The sequence below is a fragment of the Gossypium arboreum genome, chromosome 7 (genome assembly GCF_025698485.1).
Source record: "Gossypium arboreum isolate Shixiya-1 chromosome 7, ASM2569848v2, whole genome shotgun sequence".
Taxonomy (NCBI): domain Eukaryota; kingdom Viridiplantae; phylum Streptophyta; class Magnoliopsida; order Malvales; family Malvaceae; genus Gossypium; species Gossypium arboreum.
In genome coordinates, this window is record NC_069076.1 from 62,605,759 (window position 1) to 62,628,534 (window position 22,776).

General features: G+C 37.4%; 1 non-coding gene across 1 annotated transcript; it reads left to right on the forward strand.

The window, feature by feature from the left end:
• The first annotated feature begins 2,719 nt into the window (after positions 1–2,719).
• Positions 2,720–2,826, forward strand: LOC128296051 (small nucleolar RNA R71). Its single transcript, XR_008286599.1, has one exon. It is a non-coding gene; the product is annotated as a small nucleolar RNA R71 (small nucleolar RNA).
• Positions 2,827–22,776: the final 19,950 nt, after the last annotated feature.

Sequence of the window (22,776 nt, forward strand, 5' to 3'; positions counted from 1 at the left end):
GGAAATGATGAGAATAGAGGAGGATACTCCGGTGGTGGTAGAGGTTCATCCTGCACCGTTGGAGTTTTTAGTTCCTGTTTGATGAGGAGCTTTAGAGCTCTTTATGACTGTGATAAAATCAGGAACTCTTTAGGAAATATAATGAAGCATATTTACTCGTAATGAAATAGCCGAAAATAAATATTGTAAATACTCAAGAAAAAATAGTATTATCAGGAAGTAAAAAGTAATTTCAAAATATAAAGATAAAGCTAAAATAGATAATAGTTGTTTATAGAGAAATTGGGGCACACGGCCGTGGGGCACGCCGGTGTGCCTTCGTTTCAGCTCGTGCGTTTCATGGTTTTCAAAATTGGGCGCATTGGTGTACACGGCCATGTTGCCCGGCCATGTCAATCTTCAATCGCTTCTCCCATGCCCGTGTATGAAGGCACATGCCCGTGTTATTGTGACAGTGTCATCCACAAGGCTGGGCACGGGCGTATCGAACACCCATGCTAAATTGATAGGTTTGCCCACGGTTTCAAAGCACGAGCGTGTCACACGCCTGTGTTATTTTGGCAGTTTCTCCCACGGCCATGTCGTACGGCCTAATGCACACTCGTGTTCTTGGCCGTGTGGTCTTTAGAAAGCTTGCATTCCATGATTCGGTTAGTATGTTAGATGTTAAAAACTAAAATTTTAAAGAGATTAACACTGTTAATGCTTGGGTTGCCTCCCGAGAAGTGCTTATTTATAGTCTAAGCTCGACTTACCTCACTTTTGCATGGTCAAGGTGGAGCGAGGAGTTTACACTCCTCATCCCTGCTATAAACTTTATCAACATAAGGTTTAAGACGAGTATTGTTTACCTTAAATGTACCGAATTTGGGATGATTTACCTCGACTGTACCATATGGGAAAATACTGAGTACCGTAAGAGAAATTTCTTCATTAGATTCAGAAGTGGTAATGCGAGGATCTGTTGCATCTAGTAGTACTTTGTCTTTAACCTTAAGTTGATTTGGTGAGGTATTGAGCTCATCCTGGCTCGGTTTCGGCTTATCGGATGTTCTCGATTTCTATGTCCGCCATTCATCTAGCTCCTCGATTTGTAGCCTTCATTCTTCATAGATAGGTCCCTTGTTGTTGTTTGAACATAGCTTATATGCGTTCTTTGTAACTGTTTCCTGCACAGAAGGCTTCACCACGTGATCAGTACTAGTAGAATGATTTATACAACCACCTTTAATTTTTGATGTGTTACTCAAATTACGAGCTTGAAGGGTGATTGTTTCATCTCCCACACGAAGTGTGAGTTCACCTGTACAAATATCAATAATGGTTCTAGCAGTCGCTAAAAAGGGTTGTCCTAAAATTAAAGGTGTGTTACTATCCTCTTCCATGTCTAGAACAACAAAGTCTACTAGGTATATAAATTTATCGATCTTAACAAGAACATCTTCAATGATACCCCTAGGAAATCTAATAGTTTTATCAGCCAATTGAATGCTCATCCTAGTTTGTTTGGGTTTTCCAAGACCTAGTTGTTTAAACATTTTATAAGGCATAACATTAATGCTTGCCCCTAAGTTAGCCAATGCATGATGAACATCTAAACTACCAATTAAACAAGGAATCGTAAAACTCCCTGGATCCTTCAATTTGTTAGGTAGCTTATTCTGTAGTATGGCTGAGCAAACTGCATTCAACTCCACATGCGACGCCTCAACCAACTTTCGTTTATTTGTTACAAGCTCCTTTAAAAACTTGACTGCATTTGGCATCTGTGAAAGGGCTTCAATAAACGGTAAGTTAATATGTAGTTTCTTTAAAAGTTTAAGGAATTTGCCAAATTGTTCATTTGATCAGTCTTTCCTTGTTGTATTAGGGTATGGCACACGAGGTTTATATTCTATACTCATCGGCTTTGGGTTATTTTGGCCTACCTCATTCTTACCTTTGCTTACCACTGTTTTTGGCATTGGTTCTGCAGCTAACCCTTCCTTATCTTGAATGACAATAGCGTTGAGTTGCTCCCTCGGGTTAGATTCAATGTTGCTGGGTGGGCTTCCTAGTGGTCTTTCGGAAATCAACTTGGCAAGCTGGCCAATCTGAGTTTCGAGCCCCTAGATTGATGCTTGTTGATTTTTGAGTGTCGTCTCAGTATTCTAAAAATGAGTTTCTAACACCGAGACGAATTTGGTTAGCATCTCCTTAAGGTTCGGCTTTTTCTCCTGCTGGTACGGTGGTTGCTGAAAGCTGATTTCCTTGGCCTCCCCATGAAAAATTTGGGTGGTTTTTCCAACCTGCATTGTAAGTATTGCTATCAGGATTGTTTTGAGATTGAGGATTGTTACCCATGTAATTTAACTGCTTATTCTCCATGTTGTGGCCATAAGGTGGGTATTCTAAACTGTTTGATCCACCTCCACTCATTTCGTACTGCATTACTGGGTGAACCTGTGAAGAAATAAAGAAACCGTCAATTTTCTTATTCAAGAGTTCTACCTGATTAGAGAGCATGGTAACCGAATCAACATTATAAACGTTGACTATTTTTGTTAGTTTTATCCTCATGACTTGCCACTGATAGTTATTCAGTGACATCTCCTCTATAAATTCATAGGCATCTTCAAGTGTCTTATTATTGATGGTTCCGCCAGCAGCTGCGTCAACCATCTGCCAAGTTGAAGGATTCAAGCCATTATGAAAGGTTTGGACCTGTAACCAGAGTGGTAACCCATGGTGAGGGCATCTTCTCAAGAGGTCCTTGTATCTCTCCCGTGCATCGTAGAGTGTTTCTAAATCTATCTGCACAAAAGAAGAGATATCATTACGTAATTTAGCCGTTTTAGCCGGCAGAAAATATTTTAATAAAAACTTTTCGATCATTTATTCCCAAGTAGTGATTGACCCCCGTGGAAACGAGTTCAGCCACTGTTTAGCTTTGTTTCTCAATGAAAAAGGGAATAACCAAAGGCGAATAGCGTCATCAGAAACACCATTTATTTTAAAAGTGGCGCAAAATTCTAAAAAATTTGCCAAGTGAGCGTTGGGATCTTCGTCTTGCAAACCATCAAACTGAACAAATTGCTATATCATTTGAATTGTGTTAGGTTTCAGTTCAAAAGTATTTGCAGCTACAGTAGGTCTAACTATGCTCGATTCAGTTCATGTTAAAGAAGATTTAGCATAATCATACATAGTGCGTGAAGTAGGATTCTGATTAACAGCAATCGCAGGAGGTAGCGAATTTTCTTAGTTTTCAGCCATCTCCTCGATTGTGGTTGAAGTATTGTCCTCTTGCTCTTCCTCTGTGTATTGTAAGCTTCGCCTTATTTCTCGTCTGTTTCTGCGAACTATGCGATCGATCTCACTGTGAAAAAGTAGTGGTCCTGACGGGTTTCTTCTGGTCATAAACTAGAAAAACCTGTCAGAAGAAAATAAATGAAGAATTAGAAAATAAAATAAAATTTTAAATTACAATAAAAGTAAAATGGCTAAAGTAATAAAAAGTGAGTGTTCCTAATATCCTAGTTCCCCAGCAATGACGTCAAAAACTTGATACGTGATATTTGTGACAAGTTTTAAAGATTTATGAAAGAATCATTCTTGAGACTAACTTATTATCACGATTAAGGCAAGTGTACCTATCGAACAGTAGTATAGTTCAGCAAGACCGGATTGTCGAACCCAAAGGAACTACGAGTACTGGTATTTACTTCCTTTTTATTATCTAGTCTAAAAATTAAGAGGTTTGGTTATCTAAACTAATTATTAGCTAAGAATGTACAGAAAGAAAATTTGGGAAAATATTGTTGGGAAAATTTGATTTACTAAGACAATACCTAAGGAAAAATCCACCTAGACTTCACTTGTTATTTGACTCTAAATCAGACGATTTATTCATTTGACTTGATCCGTAGAAATCCCCAAGTTATATTATTATCTCTCTCGAGACTAATAACGTCTAACCCTAGGTTGAATAATTGAAATCTCTTTCTAATTAACACCCTAGAATTGCATTAACTCGATATATGGATTCCCTTATTAGGTTTCACCCTAATCCGGCAAAATTTTATCATCCTATCTCTAGGCGTGCAATCAACTCCGCTTAATTATGACAAATTTACTCTTAGACAGGGTTGATTCCTCCTCTGAATAAGAGCTTAAATTGAATCAATATCCTGGAATATCAAAACAAGAATTAAGAACACATAATTAAGAACAAGTCAAATATTTATCATACAATTCAGATAATAATAACAAGATCCTTCTTAGGTTTCATTCTCCTTAGGTATTTAGGGGGTTTAGTTCATACTTATGAAAGAAAACATCTCAAAAGCATAAAGACAAAAAAACATAAGAAAACCCGAAACTCCTGAAGGAACTTGAAGGGAGATCTTCAGTCTTAATGATGAATCCAACTTCTGAGATGGATCAATCGGCTTTCCTTGAGTAATTCCTTGCTTCCTACTCTTCGTTTCCTCTTCTAGGTGCCTCCTCAGGTGTTTAAATAGGCTTTAGAATGCCTAAGAGCCCTTAAAATTTACCTTTTCTGAATTGGACTAAACTTGGGCTCGGCAGGGACACGCTCGTGTGACACACCCATGTGCGATTACTTAAGGTCGTGGTCAAGATTGTTAAGTGGGCACGGGTGTGTGATATACCCGTGTAAGTCGTGGTTCGATCTTAACAAAGGGATACGGCCGTGTGACACACCCGTGTGAGGAAGTTCAGGCCGTGTTGGTTTCCCACGTGGGTCTATTTTCTCCGTTTTCAGCCTGTTTCTCACCCCGTTTACTCTCCTATACTCACCTAAGTATAAAACATGAAATTAAAGGATTAGGAGCATCGAATTCACCAATTCTATGGAGAAACCATCCATAGTTATGCTAAGCATGGGATAAAAATATGTATAAATTATGGTTTATCAGAAAGGAAAATTAAGTCTGTGGTTTATTGGACGATATGACGTGACGGAGAAAATTGGACCGGTAGCATATCAACTTGCCTTGCCATCTGAGTTGGAAAAGATCCACAATGTTTTCCATGTGTCGATGTTGCGCTATTATCGTTCGGATCCTTCGCATGTTCTTTCGTCAACAGGGTTGAAATTCGTTCAGATATGACTTATGGCGAAGAGTCGGTTATCGGGAGGTTAAGCAATTAAGGAATAAGAGTGTAGCACTCGTGAAAGTTTTGTGGAATAGACATAAAGTCAAAGAAGCCACATGGGAACCCGAAGAGACTATGAGAGACCAATACCCAAATCTTTTCGTCGATAAGATTTTTAGGGATGAAAATCCCTAAGGAGAGAGAATTGTAACAGCCCGATTTTGGGCCTAGTCAGAATAGTGGTTCTGGGACCACAAATCTAGAGTCTGAGAAATTTTTTTTTTATGCTTACCCTTTTCATTTTCCTTACTAAGCTTTGTGCTTACCTTTTTCCTTTCCATTTTCTTGTAGTACCGCCAAATCAGCCCGTGGATCAAAGAACGTCGGAGGCATCACTCACACTATCACTCTAAGCTTTTGGTATAGTTACTTTTCTTAACTTGAGTATGGCATGTATAGGGATTAGCTTTTGTTATGTGTCATATTGTTAAGTTAGCCAATTATGTTGTCATGGGACGAAAACCTTCTTTTTGTATAAAGCCATGGTTAATAGTTAATATTTGCAAATGATGACGCTTCCCTTGATGAACAAATGTATGAATGATCAAGTGCATGTTTGGTTGTTAGAGTGTTATAAGGTTTGCTTTGAATGTCATGTTGTGGTTGATTTAGTCTTTTATTACTGTGTAAATTGGAGATAATTGTTGTTGTGTAGGTTGGTGCAAGTAAGGGTGGCAAAAAATGCTTGGTATATAGCCTTGTTTTGTCCACACGGGTAGACGTACAGGCGTGTGTCTAGGCCGTGTACGACACATGGTCAACCCCATGGGCGTGTTGTCCAGCCGTGTGCCCTCTGCACCTTAAAATTTCAAGTCAGTAGGCATGGTAGTAACACACAGGCAAAGACACGGCCGTGTGTCTCAGCCGTGTGAATGACACAGCCTCTGGGCATGGGCATGTGCCCAGCCTATACGAAGTCTGCACCTTAAATGTGGAATTTAAATTTACCACACGGTCTAGCACACAGGCGTGTTCCCCTAAATGGTTGCTGACGTCAGAAACAGAATGTCAAGGTTTTTAGACACGAACTGAGACACGGGCATGTGCCAAGCCGAGTGAAAACCCCTGTAGGTTCGAATTAGGAATTAATTCTACACGGGTTAGGGACACAGATGTGTCCCGATGCGTTTAGGCCGTGTGAAATGCACGGGCCTTCAACACGGCCATGTCAAGAAGGCCACACGGGCGTGTACCCCTGTTTCAAGAGTCATTCTCTAGAGTTCTTTAACGGGCCCAGTTTGGTTTCGAATCATTCTTAAAGCTTGTTTTGGGCCTCTTAGGCCCGTAATAAGGAATACTAGACAAGGTTTGAAAAGTTTTAAGTTTGATCAAGTTTTCAAGATTTGCAAATGTTGGAATGCATGTGTTTAAGTTTAGTAATTCCTCGTACTCAGTCTCGGCCTCGGACTCGAGTAAGGGGTGTTATAGCAGATGTGCTGGACAGACTGAGGTAAGGCAGCCTACTCTTGTTTATGCTGCACGATGCCAAGAAGACAGAAATGCTTCGGACGTCATGACGGGTACATTTCTTATTTATGATGTGCCTTACACTATATTGATAGATATAGGATCTACACATTCCTATGCTGTCTATTTTGTTTCCAAAAATCTGGAGATTTCGGTTGAGAGCAATACGAGTGAGGTTACTGTACTTAATGGAGCTTCCGTTTAGGGAGTTCAATCTGATTCGAGGGATGGACTGGTTGGTCAAGCACCGGGTCAGTCTGGACTGTGTGACTAAAAGGGTCATCTTGAGAATTGAAGAGAATGATGAGGTAGTTGTGATTGGACAACGCCGAAACTACTTATCTAACATGATCTCTGCACTGGTAGCTGAGAAACTAGTTCGCAAGGGATGTAAGGCGTACTTGGCCTACGTAAGTGTTTCCGCTTCTGAGGACTCTACTTTAAAGGATATTCGCACTGTAAGGGATTTTCCTAACGTCTTCCTTGAGGAGCTACCGGGTTTACCTCTGAATTAGGAAGTGGAGTTTTAGATTGAGCTTCTTCTGGGTATAGCTTCGGTGTCCATCGCTCCCTATTGAATAGCACCGAACGAGCTTACGGAGCTTAAGGCTCAAATTCAGGAGTTCTTAGATCGTGGTTTCATTCGCCCTAGTGTGTCTCCGTGGGGAGCACCAATACTGTTTGTTAAGAAGAAGGATGGATCCATGAGGATGTGTATTGACTACCGGCAACTGAATAAGCTAACCATCAAGAACAAGTATCTGTTGCTAAGGATCGATGACCTGTTTGACCAGTTTTGAGGAGCTTCGGTATTTTCTAAGATTGATCTCCTGTCTGAGTACCATCAGTTGAAGTTTAAGGAGTCTGATGTACATAAGACAGTGTTTAGGACTCGTTATGGCACTACGAGTTCCTAGTGATGCCATTTGGACTGACTAATGCATCGGCAGCTTTCATAGATCTTATGAATCGAGCATTTCAGTCCTATCTGGACCGATTTGTGGTAGTGTTCATCGATGACATATTGGTTTATTCGAGGACTGAGGAGGAGCATGACGAGCACCTTAGGATTGTTCTTCAGATTTTGAGGGAAAAGCAGCTCTATGCTAAGTTCAGCAAGTGTGAGTTTTGGTTACGTGAAGCAACTTTTCTGGGCCATTTGGTTTTTGATGAGGGGGTTCGAGTGGATCCTCGAAAGATTGAGGCTATATTGGATTGGAACTAGCCTAAGAATGTGTCTGAGATCCGTAGCTTTCTGGGGCTGGCATGCTATTACCGATGGTTTGTGAAAGGTTTCTCACTGATTACAGCACCCTTAACTAAGCTGCTACGCAAGGGTGTACCATTTGTCTGGACTGATGCGCATCAATTGTACTGACTAAGGCTCTTGTTCTGATACAGCCAGAATCTAGAAAAGAGTTTTAGTGTACAATGATGCATCGTATGTTGGTTTGGGTTGCGTGCTAATGCAAGACGATAAGGTTGTAGCATATTCGTCTCATCAGCTTAAGACACATGAGGCTAACTATCTGACACATGGTTTGGAATTGGCCGCTGTGGTTTTCGCTTTGAAAATTTGGAGGCATTATCTGTATGGTGAGAAGTGTGTCATCTATACTGATCACAAGAGCCTCAAATACCTCCTTACTCAGAAGGAGTTGAATTTTAGGCAGCGCAGATGGATTGAGCTGCTTAAGGATTACGACTATACCATTGAGTACCATCCTGGCAAGGCCAATGTGGTGGCCGATGCATTGAGCTGTAGGGTTATGACAGATCTGAGAGCGATGTTTGCTCGACTTATCTTGTTCGACGATGGGAGTTTATTGGTTGAGCTACAGGTCAAACCGACTTAGATCAAGCATATCAATGGTAAATAGTTGGAGGATAAGTCTTTGGTTCTTCAGTTCCGACAGATTGAGGGTGGTAGCACTACGGACTTTGGGTTGAAATCTGATGGTGTGTTCTGTTTCTGATGCTGGATATATGTGCCAAGTGATTCTAATTTGAGATAGTCTATACTGAGAGAGGCACATAGTAGCCCTTATGCTATTCACCCTGGTGGGAATAAGATGTACTGAGATCTTCGAGAGTTGTATTGGTGGCCAGGATCCAAGCGAGAGGTTACTGATTTTATCGGTAGATGTCTGACATGTCAGCAGGTTAAGGCTGAGCATCAATTGCCTTCGAGTTTGCTACAGCCGGTTAAGATTCCGTTATGGAAATGGGAGAGAGTAACGATGGATTTTGTTAGTGGGTTGCCTTTGACACCCACTAAGAAGGATTCTGTCTGGGTCATTGTGGATCAATTGACCAAGTCTGCACACTTCATCCCGGTTAGGATAGATTATTCTCTACAGAAGCTGGCGAAGCTGTATATTTCTAAGATAGTGAGACTGCATGGGGTACCGGTTTTGATTATCTCTGATAGGGATCCTCACTTCACGTATTGGTTTTGGAAGAAGCTTCATGAAGCTCTAGTTTCAAGATTGGACTTCAGTACTGCATTCCATCCTCAGACCGATGATCAATCTGAGAGGGTGATTCAGATACTGAAGGATATATTGAAAAGCTGTGTTATCAACTTTCAAGGCAGTTGGGAGGAATATCTACTGCTAGCAGAGTTTGCCTATAATAAAAACTTCTAGTCTAGCATTCAGATGGCACCTTATGAAGCCCTGTATGGTCGTAAGTGTCACACTCCCTATGTTGGACTGAGTTGGGTGAACGACAAGTGTTAGATCCTGAGTTAGTTTCCGATATTGAAGATAAGGTTCGACTGATTAGGGATCGTTTGAAGGCAGCTACGGACAGAAAGAAGTCTTATACTAATATGAAGAGACGTGAGATTGAGTATTATGTGGGGGACTTTGTGTTTCTTAAGATCTCGCCATGGAAGAAGGTTCTGAGGTTCGGTCGCAATGGCAAGTTAAGCCCTAGGTTTATTGGGTCTTACCAAATTCTGAAGCGAGTAGGACCTGTCTCTTATCAGTTGGAGTTACCTCCAGAGCTAGACCATATTGATGACGTATTCCATGTCTCGATGTTGAGGCATTACCGCTCTGATCCTACTATGTTTTCCCTGTTGAGGAAATAGAGGTTAGGCCAGATTTGACCTTCGAAGAGGAGACGGTTCAGATTCTGGATCACGATGTAAAGGTTCTCTGAAGGAATTTGATTCCATTAGTGAAGGTGCTGTGGCAAAATCATAGCACTGAGGAGGTCATGTAGGAGCCTGAGGATGCGGTGCGTCAGTAGTATCCTCATCTGTCCTGATCAGGTAAATTTCGAGAATGAAATTTCTTTTAGGGGGTAGAGTTGTAACGCCCCAAAATTCTTATTTTTGTTATTGTGGAAATATGACACAAATGTATATTTGCTTTAGTGGTTAAGGATCATGGGTATATGTGAGAGTTCCCAGGTTTAAGCCCTAGCTTTGGCAAATTTTAGTATTTTTCTGACTTTACCCCTATTTCAGGCTAGTATGCTTTTAAGTAATTTTTCGTAAGTTTACATCAGAATGGGCCTACTGGTCTAAAGGTTGAGTGAAGTGTCAGTCTACTGCTGGCTGAGAGTTTGAGTTGTACCAAAAATTTAAGAAGTGGGTGGTTGAGTTAGTGTAGGTAGTGGGATTCGAGTAAATCAGTTCTCCCGAAAGCTCTCTCTTCAGAAAGAAAAAAACTGACCATTCTCTCTACCACTTCCTCTTTCTTTTTCTTGTTGTTTCCTTTTTGTCACCGCCCTTCTTGTTCCCTTGCTGTGGTCTTTCTGCTCTCTTTTCCATCTACTTTCAAATTTTAGGACTCGTTAATTCGACTTTTGCGTGTTATTGGTAAATTTTGGCTTTTGCTAATCTAAACGTTTTTCTGAATACTTTCTAAAAGGGGTTTCTTTTTAGTGTTTAGGAGTTAATCAAGGGACTATATATTGTTCCTAATCGACGAGTTAAGTGCGTGGAATTTTCATTTTGATCAAAGGTATGGTTATCGATAGTTAAAGGATGAATGTCCCATTGCAACCCCGTTTGAGCCTTACTCAGGGATCGTTTTAGCATCAATTGATACCAAGTGTGTACCCGAAACGCAAAAAATAAGGTTCAACAAAAAGCCAAAAAAACCCCATTATAGATGCCACACGGGCATGTAGTCGCCCGTGTGGTAAGCCGTGTGCCCTAACACGGGTGTGTGATTGAGGAGGACAGGCCATGCGTGCAAGACACGGTCATCTGATGGCCAAGTAGGCCGTGTGTGACACACGGGCTAGACTGATTTGGCTGTGTGGGCCACACGGGCGTGTGGAATTCTGGGCCAGGTCGTGTGATCCACACGGCTAAGGCCAATTTGGGCCGTGTGGGCCACATGGGTGTGTGAGCGATTTTCACTGAATTGATTGCTAAGGTTGCACGGGTCACCCAAGTCGACTGTGAATCTACTGTAGGGTCAGTAAGCATTACTCAGGACCCTAATTGTGTGAACTGACTGATTGATGGGTATACTTAGGACCCTAATTGTGTGAACTGACTGATTGATGGGTATATATTGAGTATTATGATAGTTTGCATGTATACATTTATTGATTATATGTACTGATATCATGAGATAGCATGTCATGTATTGTACGTTGCATTGCATGGGGTTGGGTTGATTTTATTTGGAGGAAGTGTACTTAAAGGCTGTTAAGCCTAATATACTGGCAGCTCAACTGCAAACTACTGTAAACGCATTCGATACTACCTAGAGTGTAAGGATGGGTGGGTTGATTTAATCCCCACATGGAGTGTAAGATTGGACGAAGATGGTGTGTAGAGGCTAGTTGGGTAGGACTTTGTTACTATATACTGTATATCTATTATTGATACTGTGATGGCCTAAGGCCATTGTGGATACTGATACTGATATTGAAAAGGGCTTAGGCCCAAGACTGTTTTTGATGGTGCACTATGTATATTGTTGTTTGTTTTCTGTAGGATTACACACTGAGTTTACGTAAACTTACCCCTCTCTGTTTAATATGCACAGGTAATCCCCAGACCTAAACGGATCGAGTGGTGGAGGACTCGATGGTGACCACAATTTTTGGACCTTTACGATTTATAATTTATGATTTATGGTTTTAGTTACCGTGGTTTATTTGGATGTAATTTGGGGAATTTTTGAGACTTTTTCTTAAATTTGGTTTTTATTTATTTTTATGGATTTATAACTGCTAGACGTAAGAAAACTCAATTTTCGGAAAGGCAAAGTTTTCTCTAAACACACGATTTACTCAAAACGGTTTTAAAAGCTTCAGTAACAAATTGTGTTTAAAAAATCAATTAAACGAGTAAGGATTTTGGGATTAATAAGAGATAATAAAAGTAATTAAACGGAAATGGATTTATCGTAGAAACTTAGTTTTCAAACACCCTATCATGTGACATTGCCAGATTCGGCCATAATGCCTAGGCCGAGTTTGGGATGTTATAGTTTTTAGAAAATGGGAAACTATTTTTATGTGTTGGTATTGAGGGGTTAACAATTGGAGATCAATCGAGATGAGGGCTATAAGGCCTACACCTCACGATACAGAGCCAATGTAACATCCCAAATTAGGGCCTAATCGAAACAGTACTTTCGGGACCACAAATCTGACACAATAAAATTTGTTTTTATTATATTTTTATGGTCTATAATTTCACAGGATGATTTAGTGAAAATTTTGTTTGAAAATTTTGACGTTTGGGCACTCAATTTGGTCAAAAGGACTAATTTGTAAAAAGTGTAAAAGTTGATTTCTACATGTTAGAGGTGTCTAATTGTTATGAAATTTTAAATTGGAGGCCCTTAAATGGTAATTATACCATTGGATAATTTTTTGGACAAAAATGGATATGAAATGAGTGAAATAGAATATTTTTAAGTTAAGGGCATTTTGGTAATCTAGTAATTAAAATGAATTAAAAACAAAATTAAAAGCCAATTTTTGTCCATCTTCTATCCCATGTCCGAAACTTGCATGGAGAAGACATAGCTAGGGATTTTCAAGCTTCCAAGCTTGATTGTAAGTCCGTTCTAGCCCCGTTTTAATGATTTTTACGTTTTTGAAATCCTCATAACAAGATCTACTCATTTCTACCCATATTTTGAGCTAGGGTTTGTGTTTAAAAATTTCCCATGGATGACATGCATGTGTTTTGATGTCTAGTGGTAGAATATGAATGCTCGGTGTGTAATAAACGACTTTTACTAAGTGATTTTTGGTGAAATTGTCAAAAAGGATCGTTTTGTAAAATTTACAAAATTTGTCATAAAAGTGTGATTTAGTGGAAATTAGGGGCTGCTACAGTTATGAAAATGATTCGTCTAGGCTTAAAATGCAGAAAATTGAATAAAAATTATTTTAGAGCCTAGAGGCCAAAGTGTAAATATGTGAAAGTTTAGGGGTCAAAATGTAAATTTTTAAAAGTATGATATTTGGACCCATATGAATAATGTGACTAATTAGTAAGCTAAATAATGTATTATAGATCAAGGAAAATGAGATCCGGGTATAGATTGAAATTGAATAAGATTATGGACTAAATCAGAATATATAGTCGTACTCGAACCCGAGGTAAGTTCATGTGATTTTAATAATGAAATATTGTATTTGAATGTTAATGCTTCGATATTACACGAGTTTTAAGTATATATATGTTAATAATTTGATATTATGTGATTATTTTGATGATATAACATGTTCTTGATGTTTTGCTATTATGATGAAAATGTTGTAATGCCATGTGATTATGAGATATTGCTATGTGAATGAATCCACAATTCGAGTACGTTAGGTAAAGGTTTGGAAGTTTGATGGAATATGATGTTTCTTTGAAATGAGTAAGTTTGTATGTAAATAATATTTCGATTCTTTTTATGTTATTATCTTTTGTTATAATATGAGACGTGGCTGCCTATAGAATGATCAATTGATGTAAACTACGAATCGGAATTGACTAAGAACAAGTTAGTAAAATGTTGAAAAGTGAAGAATTTCTCGATTGAACCTTCGGAATAGAAGAGATATAAATGATCCATTGTGAGTCACGTGTGTAGTACTAAGTGCAAGCTACTACGTGTACGAGATTGATAGGTCGCATGTGTAGTACTAAGTGCAGGCTACTATGCATACCCGTTAACTTCGATCATGTGTGTAGTACTAAGTGCAGGCTACTACATGTATCAGATGGTTAAGCCATGTGTGTAGTACTAAGTGCAGACTACTATGCGTACCCGTTAACTTCGATCACGTGTGTAGTACTAAGTGTAGGCTACTACGTGTATCAAATGGTTAAGTCACGTGCGTAGTACTAATGTAGGCTACTACGTGTACCAGATTGATAGGTCGCATGTGTAGTACTAAGTGCAGGCTACTATGCATACCAGAGAGCTTCGGTTATGAGGGTGGTATATACACAGGCCACCGGGTATCTGTTATTATTCCGATGAGTTCAACGGGAAATTTACTAAGTGAAAATACATATGAAAATGACTATGCGATGAATAATTTCAAGTATATCTATGTGAAAAGTTGTGAGTAATGTGCTCGATAGTTGAGAGAATCTTTTGGTAAGATAGAATGGAGTAAGTGAAATTTTGTAATAAAACAATTTTTGACAGCAGCAGTTGTGTCTCTTTAAAAAATCACAAAAAATGGTAGAAATTGAATTAGAGGTTGAATACAATATAAAATTAAAACTTAATAAGTCTATTTTCTCATAAAACAAATTGTTTAGGCAAAAGAGTTTCATATTCTATGATAATTGGATTTTTGTGAGACAGGGTCAGAATGATTTTAGAATCCCCTATTCTGATTTGGGAAAATCATTAAAAAATTTTAAAAAAATAATGTTGGGGCATAATTTGCATTCTTAAAATACTTAATGAGTATATTTTCAAGAGAAATTAATGGGGACAACATCTGAGAGCTGTCTCATGAGATAAATAATTTTTAGTGAAGAGAGGTCGGAACTGTCGAATAGTGAAATAGGGGTATCTTTAATGAATAAACTGTACTAATTGGCTAAACAAAAATTATGAAAATTTTATGGAAAGAATATATGTGAGTTTAGTTTCTGGGAAAATTAGAGGTTCTCAATTTGGAGTCCAGTACCATGAGATAAATAATTTGTAGTGAAGAGAGGTCAGAACTATCGGACAGTGAAATAGGGATATCTTTAATTGTACTTATTGGCTAGACCAAAAATTCTGAAAGTTTTATGGTAAGTATATATGAGTCTAGTTTTAGAGAAAATTAACGGATCTTAATTTGGAGTTTCGTAGATCCGGATATAAATAAATTAGTAACTATGACTCAAGAAAACAGCATGACCAGAAAGTCAGCAAAAGTGTAATTATGATTACATTTTCATAAAATCATGTTGATAATTTGCTTATTATTTTCATATGGACTTACTAAGCTTTAAGCTTACTCCCTCCTCTCTATTTCCTTAGTGTTCTCGTGTCACTCGTGGTTGGAGACCATCGAGCTGACATCACACTATCAAACCAACAACTCCGGAGTATTGTCATATGTGTATTAAATACTTTCAAGTGAGTGGCATGTATAAGGACTAGTTTTTATGTTAGATGTTCTTATGATTAGCCAAATGTATCAGCTTATATTGATTTATTGTATATGGCCATGAGATGTGGCTTAAATGGTTATGGCTTGTAAGCCTAATTATTCTTACTATGTGTTAATGTTTGTGATGTGTTTATAATTGGTTGTTATGAATGATTAGTACAACACATGTACATGATGAATGCTCTAAGACCATTCGAGGTGGTTTTGGCCATGGAATGAATGTGTGGCATGGTAGTAAGTTGATAATGATTGAATATGGACAATTGTAGAATGTGAATTGGAATGTCTAACTTGGTGTAACATGAGCATAGGTAATAAACACATGTATGACAACATGTAAATGCTTTAACGGAATTTTACTAAAGGATGATTAACCATTAAATTGATGTTATAATGTGTGTCTATAATGTGTATAAGCATGGGAGAGAATTAAGGACAACACAAGGCTTGGTAAATAGCATAAGTGTTGGCTACACGGGCAGAGATACGGCCATGTGTCTCAGCCATGTGGAGGACATAGCCTAGCACACGGGCGTGTGGCTTGGTCGTGTGGATCAATTTGTTTTGCTGACATCATAAATAGAGAGTTACACGGCCTGAGGACATGGGTGTGTTGAAGGCACACGAGCGTGTCCTTGTGTCCACATGGGCATGTGACCCTGTTTCATGAAAATTTCTCTAAGTTTTCCCAGAGCTTTTTAAAGTCCTTGGTTTAGTCCCGAACAACCCCGATGTATGTTTTAGGCCTCGAAGGCCTATATATGGGACGATTTACATGTGTTTGAAAAGTTTTAATTTGGATGAAATTTTATGGCCCGGTTTTGCATGTTTGTGAATGTTTAAATCCGGTAATACCTCGAACCCTGTCCCGACTTCGGATACGGGTAAGGGGTGTTACAGCCAGCGTAGCCAACAAGCACCTTCACATTTTATTGCTGCTTAGTTTGTCAATGTTCCTCCACTTGATTCACTTTTTGTGGAAGATTACCATATGGACACAATGTTTTTTGTTGATCCAGAGCAAGCTCGGATGGGGTATCATCATTGGCACAAAATGTGCCGGAACAAAATATTTAAACTAATGAGACTTCAGATGATGAATTTTTTTGGCAACAATCTGACATCATTGATACCGGGAGATGACCGAATATTTAGGAGTAGAGGTGAGCGTTTGATCGAATCGAATGAAAATATTTCGAGTTAATTGAGTTGACAAATCCTATTTTATCATCCTAACTCATTTTGAAATTTTCTTGAATTGAGTCGAGATGGAATTTGAATCTAATCGAATCAGATATATCTGTTCAAGTTAAATTGAAAAAGTGATTTTGGGTCATTGCAACCATTGTCACCCACCATAATCAAATTTGTTATTAACTTTCATCCCCTCATAATTTATTTATTAATCTTTTATATCTGAGTTAGCTTTTTTGTTTGCTTACTTGCTTCAATTATCTTTTAATTCTTGTCACTATGTATTTTGAAATTAAAAAATATATTAAATGTAAAATATGTGATTTTTATAATAAAAGTTATCTTAAAGATAAAATGTGAAATTGATATCAACATAAAATTTTAACACGAATATTTTATGGCATCATCAATAATTCAATCTTAACAAAAATTTATAAAGATTCAATATTATTAAACAATTCAATAATATAAATAGTACAAATATGAAATTTAATTTAATAATATAAATATTATATATAAATAAATTTATTACTATTTAAGTTTAAGGATTTTTTTGGATGATTTTAATTTTTAATTTGGGAGTAAAAGGTGAGAAGTAAAAGTTTATGAAGAAAACGAAAAGTTTTGGGGGTTGAGGGAGTAAATTTTAGGGGGGAAAGTAAATAAGGGAGTAAAATTTTGGGCGGTAATATTCAAAAAAAATTGGCGGGGGAGCAAATGGGTTTGGGGTAGAAGGGGGTGGGATGGGAGGGGAGTAAAAGTTTTGGGGGAAAAAGTGGGAGGGAGTAAAAGTTTTTGGGGAAGTAAAGAGATTTGGAAGTTTAGAGTAAAAATGTAAAATATTATAATTTGGTATTTGATTTATTCGAATTATTAGAGTTATTCAAATTCGAAAACCAAACTCTATTTGAACTCGAAATTCGAGTTGACTCAAATAATTTGATTAATTTGAATAACTCGATACATTTAACTCGAAATTTGCTTTTTTCAATTTTTTTAGTCAAATCGAGTTTTTCTCACCCCTATTTGGAAGAGGTTGTTTGGCAATAGGAACCCCCTCTCTCGTGATACTGTCGAGCCCATCTAGTTCGATTCTTGATCTGTTGATACTGCTGTTAATGACCACCTCCCTATGTACTAACATCGAAAGTGAAAAAATCACTGCAACTAAATATGTGAATTAGGTGGTGTCCACAAGTATACAAGTTATGTTATAATATAGAAGTTACAACGAAACACAAAAGGATTCTGAGGATTGTACCCAAAAGAGGCTTGATTAAATTAGTAATTAATCCCTACTGTAACAAGTCTAAGCAGTAATGAATTAAAACCATATTAAGATAAATCATGAATAAATGAATGAAAATAAAACATGCAAAGAACATTAAATAATAGAAATCAATGATTCTAAATCTCTCAAATATAAAAACAGAAAACTAACTCACTTCAGTGTTCATAGCTAACTTCTGACTTAGGGTTCTATTCAATCAACTAGTTGTTAATCTAGTTATTACCTCCCACCCTCTAACTAACCTAACTAGCCAGCAAGAACTACATGGTAGGCTATTCTCTTGACCTCATATACCTAATTGACTTCCTAGGATTGTCAGGCCTAGGGTTTAATCTCTCTCAACCCGAATTAATTAATCCAACAAGAAACCCTAAAAAATTATTAACTACTTTCACATCCGCTCATTAATCTCCCTCGAATTTTAGTTACCCATGAATTTAATTAACATAATCTCAAATTTGAATTGAAACATTAATTAAATATCACAAGATAAAATAAAGAGAAAGGAGAAAAGATTCTAAATATTGATGAAGTCTAAAACTGGAAATCTGTAGCAACAATTGAGGGACTCACAATCTGAATTAAGAAAACGAACAACTAAATAAAAACTAAAAAAAACTCAAAAAGAAATTGCTAAAGTCAAAACCCTAATCTAAGTATTGAAAACTAAATGGAAGGGAAAAGCCCCCTTTTGAATTTTGAATGGTCTTATTTATAGAAGTCATGTTAGATGACTTATTTAGACCTAATACAAGTGACTAAACATCATTAATTGGAGCTATGCAAACTTAAACACCTTTTTTGTCTTCAGTGGTGTCGTCATAGCTGTGTTGTGACACCCTTATGCCTATTTCACAACACCAATGGCAGTATGCTTCTTTGGTGCTCATTTAGGGCTATGTCATGACATCCCTGGGTGTTAAGAATTTAAATAAAACCATTAATTAAAAATCGTTCACGATATAATGGTCATCGCTGAGCCTCCGTCACACCGACCTACCTATGATTGAGGATTACCTAAACAGAATAGACAAACAGATGTGAGTTTTCACAAACTCAGTGTGTAACTCAACAGATATTAGAATCAGATAACTAGAGTCCTACCCCCATCCTCTACACACCATCTCCGACCATCCCATCACACCATGTGGGGTATAAATACCCACCCATCCCCACATACCATATAGTGTCTATACGACACATAATAGAATAATATGCAGCCAAGCTGACAAAAAATGGGCGAAAGGTCACCGTACAGAACACTTCCTCCACATATACGAATCCCACCCTATATACAGATACAGAATACAGATATATGAATATAACAGTTTAAACATGCTCGAATACAGATATCATACATATTTATGCAAATCAGTCAGACATACATATCGGTATTACTATACTCAATCAGTCCTATCAGATTAACAAATCTCATACGATAAGGTTTGGTTAGCCCTTATCAACCCTACAGAAGGCCCACAATCGATCGGAACGACACGTGCAACCCTAAGGAAAATTTTAAAATTTTGGGCCTACATGCTCGTGTGGGCCCACATGCCCAAATTGGTCTTGCTCGTGTGGCCGACATGGTCTAACCCAAGACCTACGCCCCTATGTGGCATGGCTGTATGGGCCGACACGCCCAATTCAGCCTAGCCCGTGTGGCCCACACGGCCACACTCTTGCCATCACACGACGGTGTCTCGCACACGGCCAGTCACACGACCAGGCACACACCCGTGTGGAGTTGGTAGGCCACTTTTTTGGCTTTTGCCAAATATCATTTTCTCATGTTTTCATTACACACCTGGTTCATTTTGGTGCTACTGCAATCCCGAGCCACCAGAACCTAAAAATCGACATTCCAACACCTAATTTCAGTAAGTGTTTATGAAAATCAAACACGAATTACCCAAAAACAAGATCTCAGAACAACATTTAATGTAATCACACACTTACCGGCAACGAACAAGAAAACCCAACATTCAATTTACTGCAGGAGCACTAGTTGTATCTTGCCTTTCCTTTAACCGAGAATTAAACAAAAACCCCCATTAATCACTAACCAAGAACATTAAAAACCCTATCTACAGAAGACTTACCGAAATGAATGCAATCGCAAGTTACACAAAAGAAAACGAAAAGAATTAACAACACCGATCCACAAGCACGTTAGATCGATTTGAAATTCATAAAGAGAGGGAGAAAGAAAAATTTCAAAGAAGACAAGAGGGAATAGAAAAAAATGACGTAAAAAAAAGATCTTTTTTTAAAATAATTAATTAAAATAAAACACTCAAAATCCCCTAACAACTCCCCCACTCACAACATAATCCGCTGAAATCCTACCCACTAACCTCATCCAACTACCCTAGAATTCCACTTTCACAGAACCTCTTTCACCCAACCAAAGCAAAAATTATCACCCACACTCACCAGGGATTCGAACACAAGACCTCCAACAAGCTAACTCCTTACCACTCGAACTAGCAGGCTCATTCTGATATGAGTTTACAAACAATATTACATAAGCCCACCCAACAGGGATAAGGCTAGGATAAAAAATAACAGAGTTTGTCAAAAGTGGGACTTGAACCCAAGATCTCATACACACACACCCAGAACACTTAACCACTGATGCAGATACTTATTTATGATAGAATGCACAGAAACAAAGTTAAGAAATTTAGGGCATTACAGAAGCCGTGTTGCGACATCCAAGTAACATGTTGCAATGTAAGGAGCAGTCCACTAACTCTTTGGCCTAAATTGATGTCCTGCACACTCAACCAACATGCTAGTCCTCTCTTAAGCTCGAATCGACCTAAAAGGTCATAAAACACCCTAATTACTTCCTTTACTATATATGCTTGGAATGCAAACTTAACAAAAGCATTACTTAATTTCTAGAAAACAAGCTCCCTAAGTGTCGTAAAAGACCTAATTTTCCACAACGAATTGTGGCAGATCAAACTGCCCCACACTTAAGTCATTGCTTGTCCCCAAGCAATGTAAATGCACATGCAAGAAAATAAGCAAACAAGACACATAAAAGACGATCCTTAAGCATGTTTCATACAAGCACATTGTCAGAAGCATAATAAATAGAAATGTTTATCAAACATGCAATCTTAACATGATATATAACTGATTCTCAATTTTTACATTTAAACATGAGAGTCCATTAAATTACAAAGCAAACAAGTAAAATATTGTCAAATATATGATTTCATCCAAATGCTTACATGAGTATCACATTTATATTAGGCGAATGCAAGTAACTATCATTCTACATACCTAATCTAATTTTCATCCATGAACAAAGTTACCTAATTCACATAGGAATTTTTGACTTGTAATGTTATGAGGCTTAGGGTTGCTTCGGATTTCAAGAATAAGGCACTTCAAAACAGTTCTAGCACAAAAGTAGTTTGGCACATCATATTTTCCCTTATAGACCCCCTAATGTACTTTTTAGCTCACCCTATCTCATTCATTCACCTCATTTTCTCTCTTTAAGTAAGACACGACATTATATTGGTAAGTACAGTCATGTTAGCGAGTTTTTGTGCAACATGAATGAAATTTCCTATATTTTTTGTTATTTTAATTTAATAACTTGTTTCTCTCATTTTCACTCACATTGCTTTTAACCTGTTCTATGCTTTTATGTCTCTCGCTTTGCTTTTAACCCTCACAATGCTTTTGTTCTCTCATTATTTTCATTTAGGCACTTTTGCTTGCAAGAATCCTATACATACTATATCATGTCGTTTCTTATATTTTCACTCTTTTATTTATTTTTGAAACCACCTTGATGTATCTACCTATCCCTCAATATGTATGGCTCAGTGTCTAAATTCGTACATTAATTTTAGAGGCAAAAAGAAAGATAACTAGATTTTATTTATGGCTCAAGGTTTCTTAAGTTCATCAAGAAGTGGATTTAGGCTTCAACTAAGGTACTAGGGAATCATGTATATGGTTAGCTTTTTGGCTTTCAGCTATACTAAACAATGCCTTAGGCCATCCCTAGGCACTTTAATATTCATGGACTTAACTAGGCTTAAGCTTGCAAAATTCTAATTACTTTGTATTCAAATAACATGCATGCTTCCCTACGTATTCATTCATCATTTCGTATACCTAACTACTTTATCCTATTCACAGTGTACTATATTGAACTAACTAGTCTAAAAATGTAAATAATTCAGAATTTGTTACTATCATTCCAAATTTGCAGTTTAAACAATCAATCCTATTTACATATTTTTAACCAATCACTTGTATTTCTTCATCCTTCATCACTGTCCACCATTTTTGAAGGTTAAGAAACCCTTCAACATGTCTTCATTTCAATCGACCAAAAATTCAAGTAAGTCCCTATCCATTTTGCTTTAATTTTTATGGAAACTTAACCATAGGAATTTAGCTAGCCCATGTGCTAATTTGTGAAACTGTTAATATAACAACCCAAAAATCAGTGGTGTCACAAAAGGTGGTTTCAAAATCCTGTTCTCCGATGATCGAGTCCATAAATGTTATTAATTAATATTTACAAGTCAATTATAGTATTATATTGAATTTTGGTCTGACAAATTTGTTAATTGGATAGTGAGTTAAAGTACAAGTGTTTCGACTCTAAAGTTAACAGTGTTGGAAAATGAGGTACTGGGACTTCGTTTCTATAAACTGAGCCTGTAAATATTTTTATTAAATATTTATAGAGTTATTATATTGGTTAATTGAATATTGGATAGGTAATTTTGTCTAATTAGAAACTAATTAAGGTATAATGACTAAATCATAAAAGTTGTAAAAGTCAAATTGCTATAGATTTTTAATTAGTAGAAGGACTAGATGAGCAATTAGACCCTCCCTTGATTGAAATACGATGGTGGATGACAACTAGCATCCACCAACTATGTTAATTATGATTTAAGTGATTAAATTATGGTTAATTAATAAACTAGGATTAATTAATTATTAAAGTAAGTACATATGTTAAAAGAAAAGAAAATAAAGCTATTGTTCATTTTTTTTTCTTCTCCACCCAAAGA